The sequence below is a fragment of the Fundulus heteroclitus genome, chromosome 16 (genome assembly GCF_011125445.2).
Source record: "Fundulus heteroclitus isolate FHET01 chromosome 16, MU-UCD_Fhet_4.1, whole genome shotgun sequence".
Lineage (NCBI taxonomy): Eukaryota > Metazoa > Chordata > Actinopteri > Cyprinodontiformes > Fundulidae > Fundulus > Fundulus heteroclitus.
In genome coordinates this window covers 34,155,886-34,174,372 of record NC_046376.1, presented here as the reverse complement: position 1 = coordinate 34,174,372, position 18,487 = coordinate 34,155,886, and the positions used below count along the sequence as shown (strand labels likewise).

The window sequence follows — 18,487 nt, the reverse complement described above, 5'->3', positions numbered from 1 at the left end:
AAGTTTAGAATAATAATGCCTTATTCTAATAAATAACTTGGGTAAATTAGGATTGAAGCACCAGTGTAAATAGTTTGGAATTGTACGCAGTTACCTAAAAGGTTTGAGAAGACTTAACAACTATCTGTTTGAACACAAAATAGCACAATAGTTGTTCTTTAACTAAATGTTAAAACATCCAGAAGAAAAAAAAACCCACATAAACATAGTTTAGCCATCTATTAACCTAGTGGTCTTTTAGACCAGGATAATCTAACGATCGTCCTCTTGTACATGCAGAAAAGTAATGAGGTCAATTAGATTAGTTGGACGTTTGGTGTCTGGTCAGGACAGCAGAAGCGACTCCTGGACACAAGATGAGGATAACAGCTTCAACATGATGTCAATGCATGAAGGTTGGCTCTGAGGAACATCAGAGCTGCAATGGCATCAGACAGTGACACTCCTGCTGTGATAAAGAAAATCTTGAAAAGAACTATGCATGACTGCTTTGCTTCACAGGTGATGGAATTCAACTACAAGGTTTCACGAACATGACATGGAGAGGTTGGCGTTCAGGAAACGCACCTAGAACACACTCTTGAACACTGTGGGGTAAATGGGCTCTAAAGGGGGACACTTAACAGGAGAGAAACTGAAAGCCTGGGCTTACGACAAGGGGACATTTCACAGACAGGGGGTGTGGGACACCCAGGAATTGCTGCTGTGGTTTGAAAATGTCAGAGATTTGTCGCAGGTGGTGGAGTGTTTCGATGACCCAGGCGCTTGGAACCAGGTTGAACAAAGGAGACGACGTCGTGTTCCCACAGGGATTACCTGTAACCTAACACTGACTGTGAACAATTTTATGTTTGGGTTTGCTGGGGTTGCCAAAAGGAGCATCGGAGATGACTTTCTCTATCCTGACCTGGTTCACACTTAAAATGCAAAGAAAAAAATTATAGAGGCCAAAACAAATACGGACATAGAGAAGTGTTTATACAAAGAATTCCACTATTCGTCAATTTAAGGTGCAGATACTAAGGCTAAACAAAGAATTAGAAGAAGGGCAAAACTTAAAGCTGATCATTTACCAATGGGTGGTCAATATTTAAGAGGTTTTAAAGGAACTGCACAATTTCTTCAATGATCACAACAGACAGTGATTGATGAAACAAACAAGCAAATTCTAGAATGGGAATTTTTAATCTGCTGGGACAAGACGGTACAAACATAAAATAAGGATTTATAGATCACTGGGTGATATAAGATCACAAAGGTAATAATAATAAATGTATGATAATGTAAGAAAATCACTCGGAGTAATGTCTGCTTAAAGTTTTTCAAGGATAAACTAAACACATGTGAACAAGAATTAGATACTTGTTAAAGAGTTGATTTACTTGGGGATAAAATTATGCTTGGATGTATTATCAATTAAAGTAATGTTTAATGACTGAAAAAGGTTTAAAGACCTAGAGCAGTATGGAGCTACTTACATGGTCAGGGGGCGATGTGTCTAATAAGCAACAATGACTTACTGCTCACAGCATACTACAGTTTAAAGGTTTGTTTCAAACAAGATTCAAACAGGGGGACATAAGATAAAACCAGGGTCGCTTACAAAAGCAGTCTGTTAAAACAAGCAGAAGTGATTAAAAAAAAAAAAAAATCAAGAATTAATGGGGTTAGAATTGCTCTTCGCTCTAGGTGGAGGGCGCATTCAACTACAAGTCTTTTGGGTTGATGCACGTCAAGCTGAAAGTGATTCACAGAACTACTTCCTGTCTCCGCCCTGGGCTACACCCACTTCCTGAATAGCAACCAATCACAACTCCGTGTGGGCGAGGGGCATGCACACACTTCCTTTCTCTTAGCTGAGCTTTTCAAAATAAGACAAGAAGTACATAGGGCTGCTTCTTATTAACATCACAACATTATTCTGCAAATATATATAGTGGAGCTTTCTTTTACAAACTTAAGGGTTTTTCTGTTGGACCTTTTAGAAAAATGTGAAGTATTTTGGAGCTGGTTCAGTAAGAAGTTTCTGAAAGGTTTTAATACAATTCCTTGTGTGCTAGATAAATTGAGATGAACCGTGTCACAGTAGCCATGAAACATATGATGATAAATTTCTATTGCAGAGATCTTTTCAACTGTTGGACAATTGTAAGGTGAGACACACATGGGAAAGAATTATAGAGAAATGCTGCTGCAGATAACGTTGAACTTTCAGATTTCTCTTTTATATAAGGGTAATGCAAGATCTAATGATTACAGTAAAGGAGGTTAAGCTAAGAGCACAATAATTGTGAACGGAAATATCTGGATGTGAAAGTGTTTGAAGAAGGTAAATGAAAGAAGGATTGGGAGTCTTGATAAGAACACTAATTACACCTTGTTTCTGTTATCCAACAGTAAACAAGGCTTGGTGTCTGCCAACCATCTCAACAGAGCATTTTCCTGGGGATAAAATGCTTATTGCCTGAAAAAGGACAGGACACTCATTACCATCCAACTAAATCGTTTTTGTCCATGCGGAGGAACCAAGAAGAGGACTGGGGATGAAGAAGCCAGTGAACTCTGATTCCTTATTCTTCAACGGGAGGAGTTGCCTGAAGAGACCCTAAGCGCGATTAGATTATTTTCTGCCTTGTGCCTGAATGGCCTGAAGGCTTCCTTAACTTTGCGTTATTGACGTACAGACTCTTTTTATATCACAAACCTGATTTTTTCCTTTCTCTTCTCCACTGACTTCCATCACCATGTTTGATTTTATGTGTTATGATGTTTATACTGTGATGTTGCATTATGATGATCGCTATGGCTTTATGACTAAGAATGGAAACTCTCTGTTACAGACACACACACCAAGACCTGCAGTTCTTGCTAACTTTTTGCTTTGTTATATAGAGAACCAGGATCTGATGGCTATCACAGATCCATAAGTTACTCGGTAAGGCTAATTTCTAGATTCAATACAGGGTGTCTTCTCGCTCAGATTGGCCCAGAGTGGGAGTGCCCTTGACTGGGGCTCCATCACTTTTTTGCCATTTCTTAGAGATGGTTTTTTGTGATGAAGACTCAGCCTGCCCTATGATGCCCCCTACTGGTACTCCTGGATTTGTGAGGTTGAAAGCGATGGATATTTGTCCATAGGAATGGAGAGTGGAGGACCAAGTAGGAGGTTTTTCGGGGTGGAGGTAGAGTAGACAAATTTGGCCTTGATTAATGTACATCTTTAGCTTATCTAGTCTAAAGTAAACTTAAAATAATGTGCGCATAGGAACCTAAAACAGGCCTAGCACAAATAGTTGAACCCTAAATTGTAGATAAAAGGCTTGGACTGTGGGCTTGAGTAAAAAATTATGAAGTATTCATGCTGATTGATGCTAAGATGTTTCCATTGTGGTTTGTCCGGCCCTTTTCTTGGAACTATTTTCGTTGTGATGTGCCTTTGGGGCACACCAACAGGGGGGGCTAACGGACAACTGGACTGTTTTTACAAAGTGCTTTTCAGTCACACCAGCAGAGACTGTGTGACCCCAGAGACTGAACCGCACTATCGACTGCCATGGAGATCACAGATGGATGGACTCTGGAAGCCGGAAGCTGACGTGATTGGATTGCTTGGACTGGACGGAATGACCGACTGTTCTGGGAGAGGGACAGACTGAGAGCTGTCGTTCCACTGGTTGATCATCTTTGGTGATGTGCCATAATGACACATCATCAGGGGGACTGTTAGGATATCAACAAGGTCAAGTGGAACGAGCTGTTTATCCCAGAACTGCATGGCACACTTAGATGGCACTGACCCAAAAGATTGGCACATATCTATCAGATACCACCCTGGAGGTGACGCAGCTTCCCTGCTGATGTCACAGTTTGGATGTGTACCGCCCTTGTATGGGTGTGTCCCGAGATCCCTTTATAATGTTTGCGTGATGAGCACTCGAGGCCTCCTGCCGATCAGGGGCCCATCAGCGCTGGTGTGACTGTAACTATTTCTCTGTCTTTACCTAGATAAAATATAACTAAAAGCATACTTGTCTGTTTTATGCGTCCTACATTCAAGGTAATAGAAGGTGGGGGTCGCCTGACTGGGTAAAACGAGCTGGGTCCACCGAGGGTGCTTCACCGTAGACACGACACGGTGAAACAGTAACAGTAGGCTTAGAAATGTTCTGCTGGAGTGCATCTTTATCAGGGTTAAATGGTGCAGGAGGCAGGACGTGAGGACGCACGTACATCTTTCTGTCATGCAACAATTCAAATAGGGAAATGGCCGGGGGTAGCATGAGGAATGACACAGTAAATCATGAAGGTGTCTGTAACTGCAGCTTTCCAAGCTTGATTCTGGAGAATAGCAGTCTGTATGGCAGATCTTAGGAAGCGGTAAAAGCGTTCAACCGCTCCGTTTGCAGCAGGATGTTACACTGCAGTGTGAATATGTCGCATGCTTCCCGCTTTAAGAAAAGCATTGAACTCTTGAGACAGATCCATTGTCTGTTACAACAGCGCTGGGATTTCCTGCTTCTCTTTCCACTGAGGTTAAGAATGCAACAAGGATTTTAATAGTAGCAGAAAGTGTAAAGGCAACCTTAGGTCATTTACCGTGATCATTTATTAACAGAGAAACGACAATCAAGGGGGATAGTTTCAAATGGGCCAACAACATCAAGGCCCAAGTTTTTCCTAGGGTTCTGATGGGAACTTTATTGGCTGAAATGGGTGCAACGTTTTGGCAGAAAACTAACCCCATAAAAAGCTATTTCATCTGAAGACTAACACAAACAACAGTCTTTGATCAGTGTGATCACCAGCTCATCCATACCTGAGCACCAGTAGACCTCAAGGAGGCGCTGTCTCTGATGATTTGATGCTCATCATATGCAAGAGCAACAAGGGCAGAGTGAGCTTAGAGCGATGAGTCGGAAAATTCACAAAATGATCTCCTTGCACAATCAAATCATTTCAAAGTTTGCGACGGGAACAGGGCTCAAGAAAACAGGAGGTCATCCAATCTTCGTGCCAGTGCATGGCATGATGCAGATCCAGCAGTCATCAGGAGAAACAGCAGGCAGCTAGTTGGCAGACAGCATTACCACATCCTCGGAAGAGAAAGACTGTCAGTTATCACAGCGTTGTTGGGCTCATGATAATCCACACACAAAGAATTTACCAGATTTCATTCACACGACAACAATAGGAGAGACCCACGTTGAGGGATATGCTGAATTTCAGCACTCTGCGTTTCTGACAGACAGGGGCAAACGGCGGGGCTTTTGGCAAACTGCTGCATTGGCAGACACACCTTGCACCGATGCTGAGCTTTCACCAGCAATAAGTTTAGCTTGTTTCCCTGCAAATTGGATTTGTATTGCAAGCGTTATGGTTCACCGTGGAGTTAGTGTTTGCTGAAGAAGCAGGCGATCTCTCATGTAATTATTTGCTGTGTTTTCCACCTGCTGATCACACAGTAGTTCGTCCAAGTTTGAACCAAAGTCACTAGTAGCAGCAAGGTCTCCGAAAGCAGCGACATACTAGAGCACAGATTTATGGAACTGTTGAATGCACTTTGTAAGGACGCTCAGACACACCTATCGTGGAGAAAAGGACATCTTGAGCAGTTTGATTTGGTAAAGTGTAAAACGGTCTCTGTCCCTCAGCTCACAGGCAATGATGGAGGGGAGCTTGCTCCTGAGAATGGTTCGGTTTAATCGATTATTTTTGTTACACTACTCCTCCTGCCTTTGAAGATGCTGCCGTGCATTAAAATGCAACTACAAGTTTGTGCAAATAGGGGTAAAGTAGTTTTTGCCTCTCCGAGTGCACCAGTGGATTTTCCAGTCTGCTAATGCTGGGCTCTGAAAGTTAGTGCTGGACTTCAACCGTAGCCTCTGGCGTTATATTTTGGGTTTTTTCAGGCCTCCATTGTACTCATGTCCAAATGATGCCAGAGTTAACTACCTAAGAGAAAACAGTGGATCATGGTAGCAAGTGTTCTAATAGGAATAACAGATCTCAAACTTTAAAATAAAAGATTACCTCCAGTGAGATCATGAGAGGTGGAGTCTGGGAGATTATCTCTGAGCTCTGTCTAGGACGCATCATGGTGGCACACTCTGAGGTCGGTCTAATTGCTTTGGTGGCTTAAGTCTGGCTGAAAAAACCTATGACTTTGAATCTAGGCTTGAGTAGGGTAGCCAGGGATAAGATGCTTATGGACAGCCAAATCTGACACTTTTCCTGTGGTTGCCTGATGAGGTGGTCTCCAACTTGTAATGCAGTTGGTGGTGCTAGCTTTGTCATCTCCTCCTGAAGGCTTTGCTCCAACACTTTATGAGGGGAACCACAATGGAGGCAGAAACATTTTCCTCAGCAGTGGTGTCATAAAATGGAGACAGCAGAGAAAGGCACCCTCCAACAATGTTTAACCTCTCTAATGTTAAGAAAGGGATGTCTGTTTGTAGGCCAGCTAATGCACCTCGCCAATAAATAAATTAAGAAACAGTGAAAATGTTCCTACATAGGTTTAATCCTCCTAGCTGGTGCCATCCTCTATCCTATCCTCACTCTCTTCAATCTCCAAGCTGTCTTTCCTTCTTTCTCCTAAAATCTCCAAAATATCTCCAAGCTATCAAAACTCTGTCCAAACCTGAACTTTCCAACAAACACGCACATTTTGAGCGAGGCTTCGGCCGTCATGGTTTTCGGCTCATCCTCTAAATGAAACAAGCATCTATACGCGCTTTGCAGAATCACTCCCGCCATTACTTGACACACTCTTCGTAGCTTCGGCTCATTTCATGACATCCCTAATATTACCACATTTACTTGTTTATGTTATTCAGATTTTTTTTTAAATCATGGAAAACAAAACAGTGTTGCATAACTAAACAATACGCTGCCTTGTCCATAGGCTCTCTTGCCAAAGGCTAATTTGTTAACAGTGTTAACCTTTAAAACTACAGATAAAAATAAACCTGTTCACAACTAGCAGTAAAATAAGACTAATCGGGAAATTGGGACAATTATTGTGAGATATAAATCTTCCCTTTTACAAGCAATTAAAGACAAAAACAAAAGCCTTAAAAGGTAATATATGGTAAGAAAAAAAGAGTATTATTTGGGATTTATTTCAGCAACCAGTTATCATTGATTCCCTCTGTTTTCTTGTCCTGTCGACGGTGCTGTAGCCTTATTTAATTTAGTTTGTCACTAGAAATTCAATAAAGCAGCAGCAGGATCTCTGACGTTCACTTTCAGGTCTGCACAGGAGGACAAAAAAAAAGAGTAGATGGAGAATTTAGAAGAAGGCCTTTATTTGCCATTTAATGCTCATATAAAGCACTGTTGGCTGTTCAAAATTGTCAAGATCCCTGAAAAGAAGATAAGGCATGACAGTCAAGAGGATTGGATGGTTGGATTTCTATTCATATGCATCAGATCTATCCCACTTAGTCTATCCTGATCTATGATGGGGTGAGGAGAGAAGAGATGTCCATGCTGTGTTCATTAATGTCAGAACCTGACAACTGGCAGCATGAGAATGTGTGTGTGTGTGTACTTGTACTTGCTGTTGAGTGGGAATTTTTTTTTTTTTTTGCATCTTACTTGTTAAGGGCAGACTTTTATGTAAAATGAGGACCTGTTTTTTAGTCCTCTCTTTTTTCTGGGCTAGGGTGGGAAAAGATGAAGGCGTCATTTAGGTTTAGGTCAGGCCACAGAGAGGGTTGAAAACTAATGGAAGTCAATGAAAGTCAAGGCAATGTCCTCACTTTGTTTTTAAAGCAATAATGTGTATGTGTATGTGTATGTGTGTGCATGTGTGTCTGTGTGTGTACTTTTGGTGAATGCTCTTTCCCTGTCTGACATTTCTGATTTCTCCTGTGACTCACAGGAGGCTGACTCACCATTCCTCCCTCAGCTATGTGCGTATGTGTTACGTATTGATGGATTATTTGTTGATTTTCCTCTCTCTCTCTCTCTCTCTCTCTGTATTACTGCCTTATGACTTTTAATTACACCTCTTTGCCCATTCATCCACAGCGTTTCCAGGGAAATAATGAAGCTACTTTGGGCCTTGTTCGCTGCTACAGGACACACTTCCGCCAATGTGCACTTATTCGAGTTTATTTGAGTTTAAATCCATCCCACGGTGCAATATGTTGTCACAGTTAGAAAAATAATTTCATTGCTTATGGTAATTCCACACACATCATAAACAGTCAATATAATGCTCTGCCTCTTCAACATTTTGTCAGATTACAATACACATACCTCAATGTTTTTTGGGATTTAATGAGAGACAGGCTGGACAAAGAAGGCCTTAAGCAGAGGGGTGAGGGCTGTGATATTCTCCATGAGCTTCAGACATCCACACCTTAGGTAGGAGAACCTGACACCACCACAATTATCAGTTGTTCTCTCCACAAATCTTTGTGACAGCAAAAGTAGGAACAAGTAGGCAGAGCAAAAACAGAGAAAAACGTGAAAAAACTTCAGTTTCTGAAAAAAATTGTGATTTTCATTTTATTGCAAGATGTACTTGTTGATGTTATGAAGAAACCCCTCAGTGTGAAGAAGATGGACGAGCTGTGTGGAAAGTAATTCAAATCAACAGCTTTTGTTCACACACCCCTCGCTGAGGGTGATTCTAAAAAAACTTTGAGGCCTGTTTTCTCACTAATCTTCTGCCAACATTCAAATTGTCATATCTTCTTCAATTCTTGGTTGATTTCCACATGTTTGATGTCATTGAAAAGCTTAGGATCTGTAAATAACTCAAAGCGGCACCGGGGAGATTTGTCCCTGGTTTTGCTGTGGCCGGTCACATTTTCTATGGAAGTATGGCGAGAAGAAAGGAATCCTGTTTGGTTTTTGCCACAAGCCATTTAGGGAGAACCAACAAACACGTGGAAGAACATCCTGCAACTTTTTAAAGACTCAGTTAATTAGGTCATTAGAGGACTCTGTAGAACTCCTGCATGCTGTGGCGTGGTTCAACAAGTTGGACCAGGTACATCAAACAGTTGCAGGACACTAAACTTTCAGGATTTGAGTTTGAAACCACTGGTGTCTGAATATAAATAAAATAAATACAGTTTTTAGCATCCAGTTTAATCAATCTACAAATGACCTTAGAAAACAAACTGATTTTAGATAACTTAGCTGTCCATAAATATTACAATCAAAGAGAGGAGTATAAAATATTATATAAAACATAGTTATTGTTAAAGTGTGAATTCAGACTGTATTACTCCACAGTTAAAGAAACAAAGTTGAAGGAACCCTTCAAGTCTCAATGTAGCAGAAAATTGCCAAGAAAAATAAAGAAGCCATAAAACTAATTCTACATTATGTTTATCTTTATGTTTTCAATGTACTCGGTAAAAATGATAGCTGGTTGGAAATTTCAGGTTTTTCTCATTCCAGTATCATGTATAAATGCATTTTTTACAGTAAACAGTTTTTTCTTCTATATTTAATGTAATTTCATGCTTTCTATAAATGGAGGATGGAAAAGAAAGGATGCAGAATTTTAAGGAAAACAAGAAGAAGTTGGATGACTTTTGACCTTCAAATTCCAACCAATACAATGCTTTGTGTTCCACAGCTGCACCAATAAGAAGGTCCCTTTTAAAACTCTACACAAAGCACCTGTAGAGTGGGACATTGTCTCCATGGCAACAATGTCATTACTAGAATAGCTCTTTTTACATCTCTTACTTCCATCTCTTCTCATAACTCCCTGTTTTCGTTCCCACTTTTTCTCTCTTACGATCTTCTTTCCTTTTTCCTGTTACCTTTTATTACCTCAACCGTCCTTTTCTTTTTTTCCTGTCCTTCTTTCCACCTCTTTTGCATGCATCTGTTTTGCAGGCCTATTGTGCTAAGATATTGGGGTTTTATGTGCTTATAATAATTCCTTTTGTACCTGTCATCACCTTTATTATGTAATAAGGCACATTTTATCCTACCATCTTGCTTTTTACCTTCTAATTCTGTGGGCAATGTATGCTAGGTAGAAAATGTTATAAACTGACCTATTTTTCAGTCCACACTGGTTTATTAATAACATAGGGTTACATAATCCTTACTAATACTGGATTGTATTTATTGTTAACAAAAGACTGAGGAGCCATTGAAATGTAATTTTTAATGTCTTTCTATCAATATGAGCAGCTTGTTAACACATTTGACTGCTGTCATGATTTGAGGTTGTTGTAGACCCATGCTGCAACTGGAGCGAGGCTTGATGTGGATATATTCAGTGTTGAAGCAGAAAAACTTACAGGACACACTGGAACCAGGGAGACAGCAACAGAGAATCAGGCAGAGAGGAAACAGAAACCAGGATCTTAAATACTGCGGAGACATGAAAACCAAGTCAATGCAATCAACAGAAGAATGTAAGCACGGTGAATTGGAAAGTGGACCAGTTGGCTACGGTACCCCTGTCTGGGATGGTGAGGCTGCAAAGGTTGCCTTACCTGAGGCTTTGGCTCTAGTGCAGCAAAAACAAAAAGTCCTGCTCGACCACCAACTGCACAGCCAAAGGACTTGTTCTGGACAATGAAAGCTGACGGGGGACCCACGGAGTAGGCTGTGGAAGTGCCTTCACAGGACCACACCAACATTTGCAGAAGAGGTATAAGGCATTGGGCACTGAGGCCGTCTGCAAGGTGCACTGGTGAGTTCAGCATCCTCAGTATTGAGTTTGTGGTCTGCCCTGAGACAGGAGCAAACTTTTTACAGCCTTGCGTCAAAAATCCTGAAATAGAGTGAATACGTCTATTCCAGTCATTTAGTCCAAGGTTGACTGGATTATTCTGTCATGACCTGATGTTTTCATGGATGCAGATTGCAACTGGACCGAGTCAGATTCATTCAATTCAACTTTATTTATATAGTGCCAGTTCACAACACTTGTCATCTCAACACACTTTATAAAGTCAAATTCAGTCAAATCATACAGATTGGTCAAAAAGTTTCCTATCTAAGGAAACCTAGTAGATTGCATCAAGTCTTGACAAGCAGCATTCACTCCTCCTGAAAGAGCGTAAAGCCACAGGAGACAGTCGTCTGCATTGTCCATGGCTTACTAAGCATGCATGAAGCAACAGTGGAGAGGAAAACTCCTCTTTAAGAGGGAGAAAAACCTCAAGCAGAATCAGGCTGTGGTGATGATGATGATGATGATGTGGGTATAGATTATTGAAGAAACAGAAAGAACAAGACAAGGGACAGGACAAGAGTAAACACACAGGAACCAGGGAGACAGCGTCAGACAGTCCAGCAGAGAGGAAACAGAAACCAAGAGCTTAACAATTATGGAGATGTGATGATGAGTTACATGGAAACCTGTTGAGTACAATCAACATAATGCAAAGCTGCTGGGGAAGTATCTAAGCAGGGCTCTGGGAAAAGTAGACACGTAGGCAAAATAGACACAATGGACCTAAATGCTATACTTATCGATATTCAGTTTACCAAGTACTCCACTCACACCCAGCAATAGCTTCTTACGACCCAGGACAATGCATCTGACTTAGAATGTGCCTAGGAAGCCCTATGTATATATATCTATGTTTGTGACAAATGTGACAAACATAGATATGAAAAATATGAGTTATCTCTGGGCAGGATGATCACTTGTACACCATGAATTAGAACCTTCCAAAGATATGAAGTCATTGTCTGGGCAATCCTAAATTATTTATGTGAATGTAAGAATTAGATTTTCATTACTGCAGGTAAGATAGACAAGGTATTCACACCTCTTGGCTTTTAACCTATTGTGTTACATTCCAACCTGTAATTTAAATGTTTTGATGTGCAAAAAATGTAAATGAATTACATAATAAAATAAAATTTGGCATGTGCATATCTATCCACTGTCTTTGCTATGAGCTGTAGGAAGCTCTTGCGCAGCCAGTTTCTTTTAAAATTCCCATAATTAGTTAATTGATGTCCTCCTGTGTGCCTTCAAAGTGTCACGTGGTCTGCCAGTATAAGGCTGCAGCAACACTAAGCAAGAGGAATCACGCCATGAAGATCAAAGAGCTCTCCAAATAAGTCAGGGACAAAGTTGTTGAGAAGTGCAAGTCAGGGTGGGGTTAGAATAAAATATCCAAATCTTTGATGTTCCCCCAGAGGACCATCAACTCCATCATCTTCAAATGGAAAGCACATGGTACCACAACAAACCTGCCAATAAAAGGCCACTCACCAGAACTCACAGACCAGGCCAGGACGGTATTAATCCAAAGGTCACCCTGAAGGAGCTGCAGAGGTCCACATCAGAGACTGGAGGAATCTGTCCACAGGACCACAATAAGCTGTACGGGCCATAAAGCTAGGCTTAATGCAAGAGTGGCCAGAAAAGGCATTAGTCAGCATTAAGAATAAGAAGGCACATTTTGAGTTTGGCAAGAGGCACGTGGGTGACTCCCCAAAATGCATGGAGGAGGGTGATCTGGTCAGATGAGACTAAAATTATACATTTTGACCACCAAGGAAAATGCTGTCTATCTCTAAACCAACACATTGCATCGCCCCAAGAACACCATCCCCCCAGTTATACATGGTGATGGCAGCATCATGCTGTGGGAATGTTTTTCAAAAGTAGGGACTGAGAAACTGGACCGAGTTGAGTTAAAGATAGATGGTGCTTGTCATGGTTTTCAGATGACGAGCCCACATGCAGATACGAACGGGAGGCAAACGCAGTTTTAAGTTCTTTTATTAAAGGAAAAATAAGCAGGTTTATGGACGGACTACTGGTACACGGCTGGGTCAGAACGTCAAGGCTGGAGAGACTGTAAGAGAGAGAGCACGTGAGTTCTTCATAATGAAAGCCAGAAAAACCAACTAAGAGTTGCGCTGCTTACCATTAGGCAGGGCGGACCTAACCGGGAAGAAGTAGCGTCAGGAGATCTCTATGTGACTACTCTGATGGAGATAGGTGGCTAGTGGCTGAGGGCGGCAGATGTAGCTGGTGAGGAATCCGAGATGACCTCATCGGCAGCGGTTGACAGATGGATTGACCAGAGTGAGCACAGAACCGACAGAACCCGGGAAAGGGGGATCTCAGCCCTCGCTGGGTAATTTCCAGGAAGTATGAGGGGAGCGCCAGAGCAAAATCTGAGCCGACAGGTCTGCTGGTCTGTTTCTTCGGACGAGGCGTCAAGACAGGTGAGTGCATCCAAGCACCAAAATCACGACTGGTTAAGGCTCCGGCGTCTTCCATCTGCCAGTGCTCTGCTTAAGAAGCCAGAGGAAGCCGCCTGCAACGAGCTGCAGGTGTGGACCACGCCTCCTCAGCCAACTAGGCACACCTGCGGAGTAGAGTTAGCAGCCAACACAGAGAATCCTGACACTACCCCCCCCTCAACGGCCGCCTCCTGGCGGCCCAGACGAAGATGTGCTGGGTTGAGTAGACCAAAAGTCTCGGATCAATTCCTCATTGGCGATGGTGGCTGCAGATACCCATGAGCGATCCTCCGAGCTGCGACCCACCCAATCCACGAGGTATTGGTAACCCCTTCCACGTCGACGGACATCTACAATCCTGGAGACGCGAGAACTCTGACTGTCCTGGGAGGGTGGAGGGGGTCCGGAAGGAGGGTAAGAATCATTGTCCAAAACAGGCTTAATCTGGGATACGTGAAAAGTGGGATGAACACGAGAGTGAGGAGGAAGACGTAAGCGGACAGTGGTGGGGTTGATGACTCTCTCTATTTCATAGGGACCTGTAAACCGGGGAGCAAGTTTCTTGGCGGATGGATTAGTCAAAACATCTCTGGATGATAACCAAACCCTCTGACCGGGGCGATAATGGGGAGCTGGTCTGCGGTGCTGGTCGGCAAACCTCTTGCTCCGCTCTGCGGTGCGAGTGAGGGCTGTAACTGTCTCTTTCCATATTTTCTGGCAGCGAGCAATATAATCGTTAACGGATGTGAAGGGAATCCTGAGTTCGTCTGAAGGTAGGAGTGGTGGTTGATATCCTAATGCAACTTCAAAAGGTGAACGTCCCGTGGCTGAGGTGATATGAGAGTTCAGAGCATACTCTACCCAAGGCAAAAACTTGTTCCAGTCGGAAGGAGTAGATGACGTGAGGCAACGGAGGGTGGTTTCTAATTGTTGATTCATTCGTTCAGTCTGACCGTTGGTTTGAGGATGGTATCCGGAGGTGAGCGTGTAACGGGCACCCAGAGCAGAGCAAAAGTGCCGCCAGACCTGAGAAACAAACTGGGGACCCCGGTCAGAGAGAATGTCAACAGGAATTCCATGGAGCTTGAAAACATGTTTAATGAGGAGTTGGGCAGTCTGGAGAGCGTTAGGTAGCTTACGGATGGGTATGAGATGACAGGACTTGGAAAAACGGTCAACCACAGTTAAGATAGTTGACATGCCTTGGGAAACAGGGAGTCCAGTAACGAAATCAACAGCTATGTGAGACCATGGACGTTTGGGAATCGGAAGCGGATTCAATAACCCAGAAGGCGGCTGGTTAGACGACTTGTTTTGGGCGCAGACAGGACAGGCTAAAACGTAGTCTCGGACGTCCTTGGTCCACGATGGCCACCAGAATCGCCGAGACACCTGAGACTGGGTTCTATAAATGCCCGGATGGGCGGAAAACTTGGCATCGTGAACCCACCGTAAAACCTCAGGACGAACAGATCGGGGAACATACTTTAATCCCGGTGGGCCCGTACCAGGATCCGGATCTAATAACAGGGCCTGATTAATCCTGTCCTCTAGGTCCCAATGCAAAGCTCCAACTGTGCATGATGGAGGAAGAATTAAATCCGGTTGTTTCTCTTGTTCCACTTGAGCAAACTGACGAGAAAGCGCATCGGGTTTAATGTTTCGAGAGCCTGGTCTGTAGGTTATGGTGAGGTTGAATCGTGAGAAGAATAATGACCAACGGGCTTGCCTAGAGTTGAGTCTGCGGGCTGTCTGCAGATAGGAGAGGTTTTTGTGATCTGTCCAAATTATGATGGGTTGCTCGGATCCCTCTAGCCAGTGCCGCCACTCCTCCAAGGCTAACTTAATAGCTAATAATTCCCGATCGCCTACATCATAATTCTGTTCAGCAGGGGACAAACGACGGGAGAAAAATGCACAAGGGTGAAGTTTATTATCTGTCTCAGACTGTTGGGAGAGGACCGCTCCTACACCGGTGTTGGAAGCATCTATTTCAAGTGTGAATTGTCTGGAAGGATCAGGGTGCACTAGTATAGGAGCCTGGGAAAAACGGGATTTAAGGGTCTTAAACGCCTCATCGGCTTCAGGACTCCAGAAAAAAGGAACCTTGGTGGAGGTAAGAGCATGTAACGGGGAAGCTATTTGACTATAGTTCCTGATAAATCGCCTATAAAAATTAGCGAACCCTAGGAACCGTTGAAGCTGTTTACGTGACTCAGGAACAGGCCACTCTGTTACCGCTCTAATCTTTTCTGGGTCTGATCTTACTTGCCCCCCCTCCAAAATAAGACCGAGAAAAGAAACTGAAGTCTGGTGAAAATCGCATTTTTCGGCCTTTACAAACAGGCGATTCTCTAGCAACCGCTGGAGAACAAGCCTAACATGTTGTTTGTGTTGATCTAGGTCACGAGAGTAAATCAGGATATCGTCTAAATAGACGAACACAAAAACATTCAAAAAATCCCGCAGGACATCGTTCACTAATGCCTGAAACACTGCTGGGGCATTACACAAGCCAAAAGGCATTACTAGGTACTCAAAGTGACCTAACGGAGTCTTAAAAGCTGTCTTCCACTCATCCCCCTGTCTCACCCGAACCAAATGATAAGCGTTGCGCAAATCGAGCTTAGTGAAAACTTTGGCATTCTGGACTGGCTCAAGGGCTGATGATAATAGAGGAAGTGGGTATTTATTCTTGACCGTTATCTGGTTAAGCCCTCGATAATCAATACAGGGTCGAAGGGTTCCGTCCTTCTTTCCCACAAAAAAGAACCCAGCCCCTAATGGGGAAGAAGAAGGACGAATTAACCCCGTAGCCAAAGACTCACCAATGTACTTCTCCAACGATTGACGTTCTGACCTGGAGATGTTATAGAGTCGACTCGCCGGTAAAGGGGCCCCAGGTAACAGGTCAATCGCACAATCGTATGGGCGATGTGGGGGCAGAGAACACGCCTGAGTCTTACTAAAGACCTGCTGCAAGTCGTGGTAATCCTCAGGAACGCGAGACAGATCAATAACGTCTCCGGAATTAGTTAGGGAAGAGGAGACCACTACGGGTCGAGCAGACTGCAAGCAACGGGAATGACAAGAAGGTGACCATGACTCTAATCGGGACTCAGCCCAATTGAACTGCGGATTATGGACCCTTAACCAAGCTATACCCAAAACCACAGGTGAACGCTTAACCGGGAAGACAAAAAAAGAAAGTTGTTCTCGATGGTTGCCGGAAACTATCACCTCCAAAGGTCGTGTGCGATGAGTAATAAGGGTCAAATTTTGCCCATCCAATGACGAGACCTGGAGTGGTTCGGGTAAATGATCCACAGGTACACGAAGCTGGTCCACAACCGCTTGATCAATAAGATTAAAATCAGAACCTGAATCTACTAGAGCCGAAACATCAAAACTCTCCTGGTCAAATATCAAAGTAAGAGGTAGACAACAACGAGAACCAGATGAAACCTTAACAGTCTCCCGGGGAATAGATCCCAACTTGTCCACCGATCCCCCCGTTAAGAGCGGCGGACTCGATCTTTTGGCCGAACAGGACAATCTCTGAGGAAATGACCATCACCTCCACAATAAAGACATAAGTTCTCTGAGAATCGCTGCTGACGTTCCTTCTTGGAGAGACCCACCTGCCCCAACTGCATGGGTTCGGGAGGAGGTGTAAAGGAACGGGGTTCCCTCCTGATAGGAAAAGGAGCTGTGGAGGTGGATGGTTGCAAGGCAAGGTTGGACTTAACCCGATTTCGGCTGCGTAACCGAGAGTCCAAGCGAATAGCTAGCGCGACAAACTCCTCAAAGTCCTCTGGTTCCTCTACCCGAGCTAATTCGTCCTTTAATGACTCGTCTAGAGCCTGAAAGAAAGCTGCCTTTAACGGTCTCGGCTGCCAACCTGCAACCGCAGCAAATGTACGAAACTCCACAGAAAAATCCGAAACTCGACGACCGCGCTGTTTCAAGGTGAGGAGATGTCGAGACTGTTGTGCCGAATCCAACTCCGGTGCAAAAATTGTCTTAAATTCAGTAATGAAATCCTGAAAAGTTGTCCCAAATGACTGACAATCAGGGAATCTAGCCTCAGCCCACCTAAGAGCCCTACCCGTTAACAGGCGTAAAACGTAAGATATCCTTACCTCATCAGAGGCGAAAGTCTGGGGTGAACGGTTGAACACCAGGTTGCACTGGAAAAGAAAACCTCCGCAACTTCCGTCGTCACCGGAGAATTTATCCGGAGAAGGTGACGCGCCCTCAAGTGATGGAGTCCAAGCCTGATTCTCCATGCTCGGTGCGTCAGAAGGCGGGGTTGCGAGACCTTGAGTGACAAGTGACGTCTTCGCGGAAGTAACTGTGTCCACTAGTAGGCTAACCTGCGCGGCTAACCTCTGAAGTTGTTCCTGAGTGGAATTCACAGCAAAACCTAACGTCTGCATCTGTTCTTGATGTGCGGCTAACTGCCGCCCGAACGTATCCGCTGGACTTTGGTGGCCGGAGCCTTCTTCTGTCATGGTTTTCAGATGACGAGCCCACATGCAGATACGAACGGGAGGCAAACGCAGTTTTAAGTTCTTTTATTAAAGGAAAAATAAGCAGGTTTATGGACGGACTACTGGTACACGGCTGGGTCAGAACGTCAAGGCTGGAGAGACTGTAAGAGAGAGAGCACGTGAGTTCTTCATAATGAAAGCCAGAAAAACCAACTAAGAGTTGCGCTGCTTACCATTAGGCAGGGCGGACCTAACCGGGAAGAAGTAGCGTCAGGAGATCTCTATGTGACTACTCTGATGGAGATAGGTGGCTAGTGGCTGAGGGCGGCAGATGTAGCTGGTGAGGAATCCGAGATGACCTCATCGGCAGCGGTTGACAGATGGATTGACCAGAGTGAGCACAGAACCGACAGAACCCGGGAAAGGGGGATCTCAGCCCTCGCTGGGTAATTTCCAGGAAGTATGAGGGGAGCGCCAGAGCAAAATCTGAGCCGACAGGTCTGCTGGTCTGTTTCTTCGGACGAGGCGTCAAGACAGGTGAGTGCATCCAAGCACCAAAATCACGACTGGTTAAGGCTCCGGCGTCTTCCATCTGCCAGTGCTCTGCTTAAGAAGCCAGAGGAAGCCGCCTGCAACGAGCTGCAGGTGTGGACCACGCCTCCTCAGCCAACTAGGCACACCTGCGGAGTAGAGTTAGCAGCCAACACAGAGAATCCTGACAGTGCTAAATACAGGGATGCTCTGGACCAAAACCTGTGTCACTCTGCCTGTGATTAGAAACAGAGACAGAGGTC

General features: G+C 43.9%; 2 long non-coding RNA genes across 2 annotated transcripts; both read right to left on the bottom strand.

The window, feature by feature from the left end:
- Nucleotides 1–12,713: 12,713 nt before the first annotated feature.
- LOC118566502 lies at nucleotides 12,714–12,932 on the bottom strand. Its single transcript, XR_004933080.1, has 2 exons — nucleotides 12,879–12,932; nucleotides 12,714–12,806 (listed from the first exon to the last, which is right to left on the bottom strand). It is a non-coding gene; the product is annotated as an uncharacterized LOC118566502 (long non-coding RNA).
- Nucleotides 12,933–17,761: 4,829 nt separating this feature from the next.
- LOC118566430 lies at nucleotides 17,762–17,980 on the bottom strand. The gene is made up of 2 exons (XR_004933003.1): nucleotides 17,927–17,980; nucleotides 17,762–17,854 (listed from the first exon to the last, which is right to left on the bottom strand). It is a non-coding gene; the product is annotated as an uncharacterized LOC118566430 (long non-coding RNA).
- Between the last annotated feature and the right edge of the window lie 507 nt (nucleotides 17,981–18,487).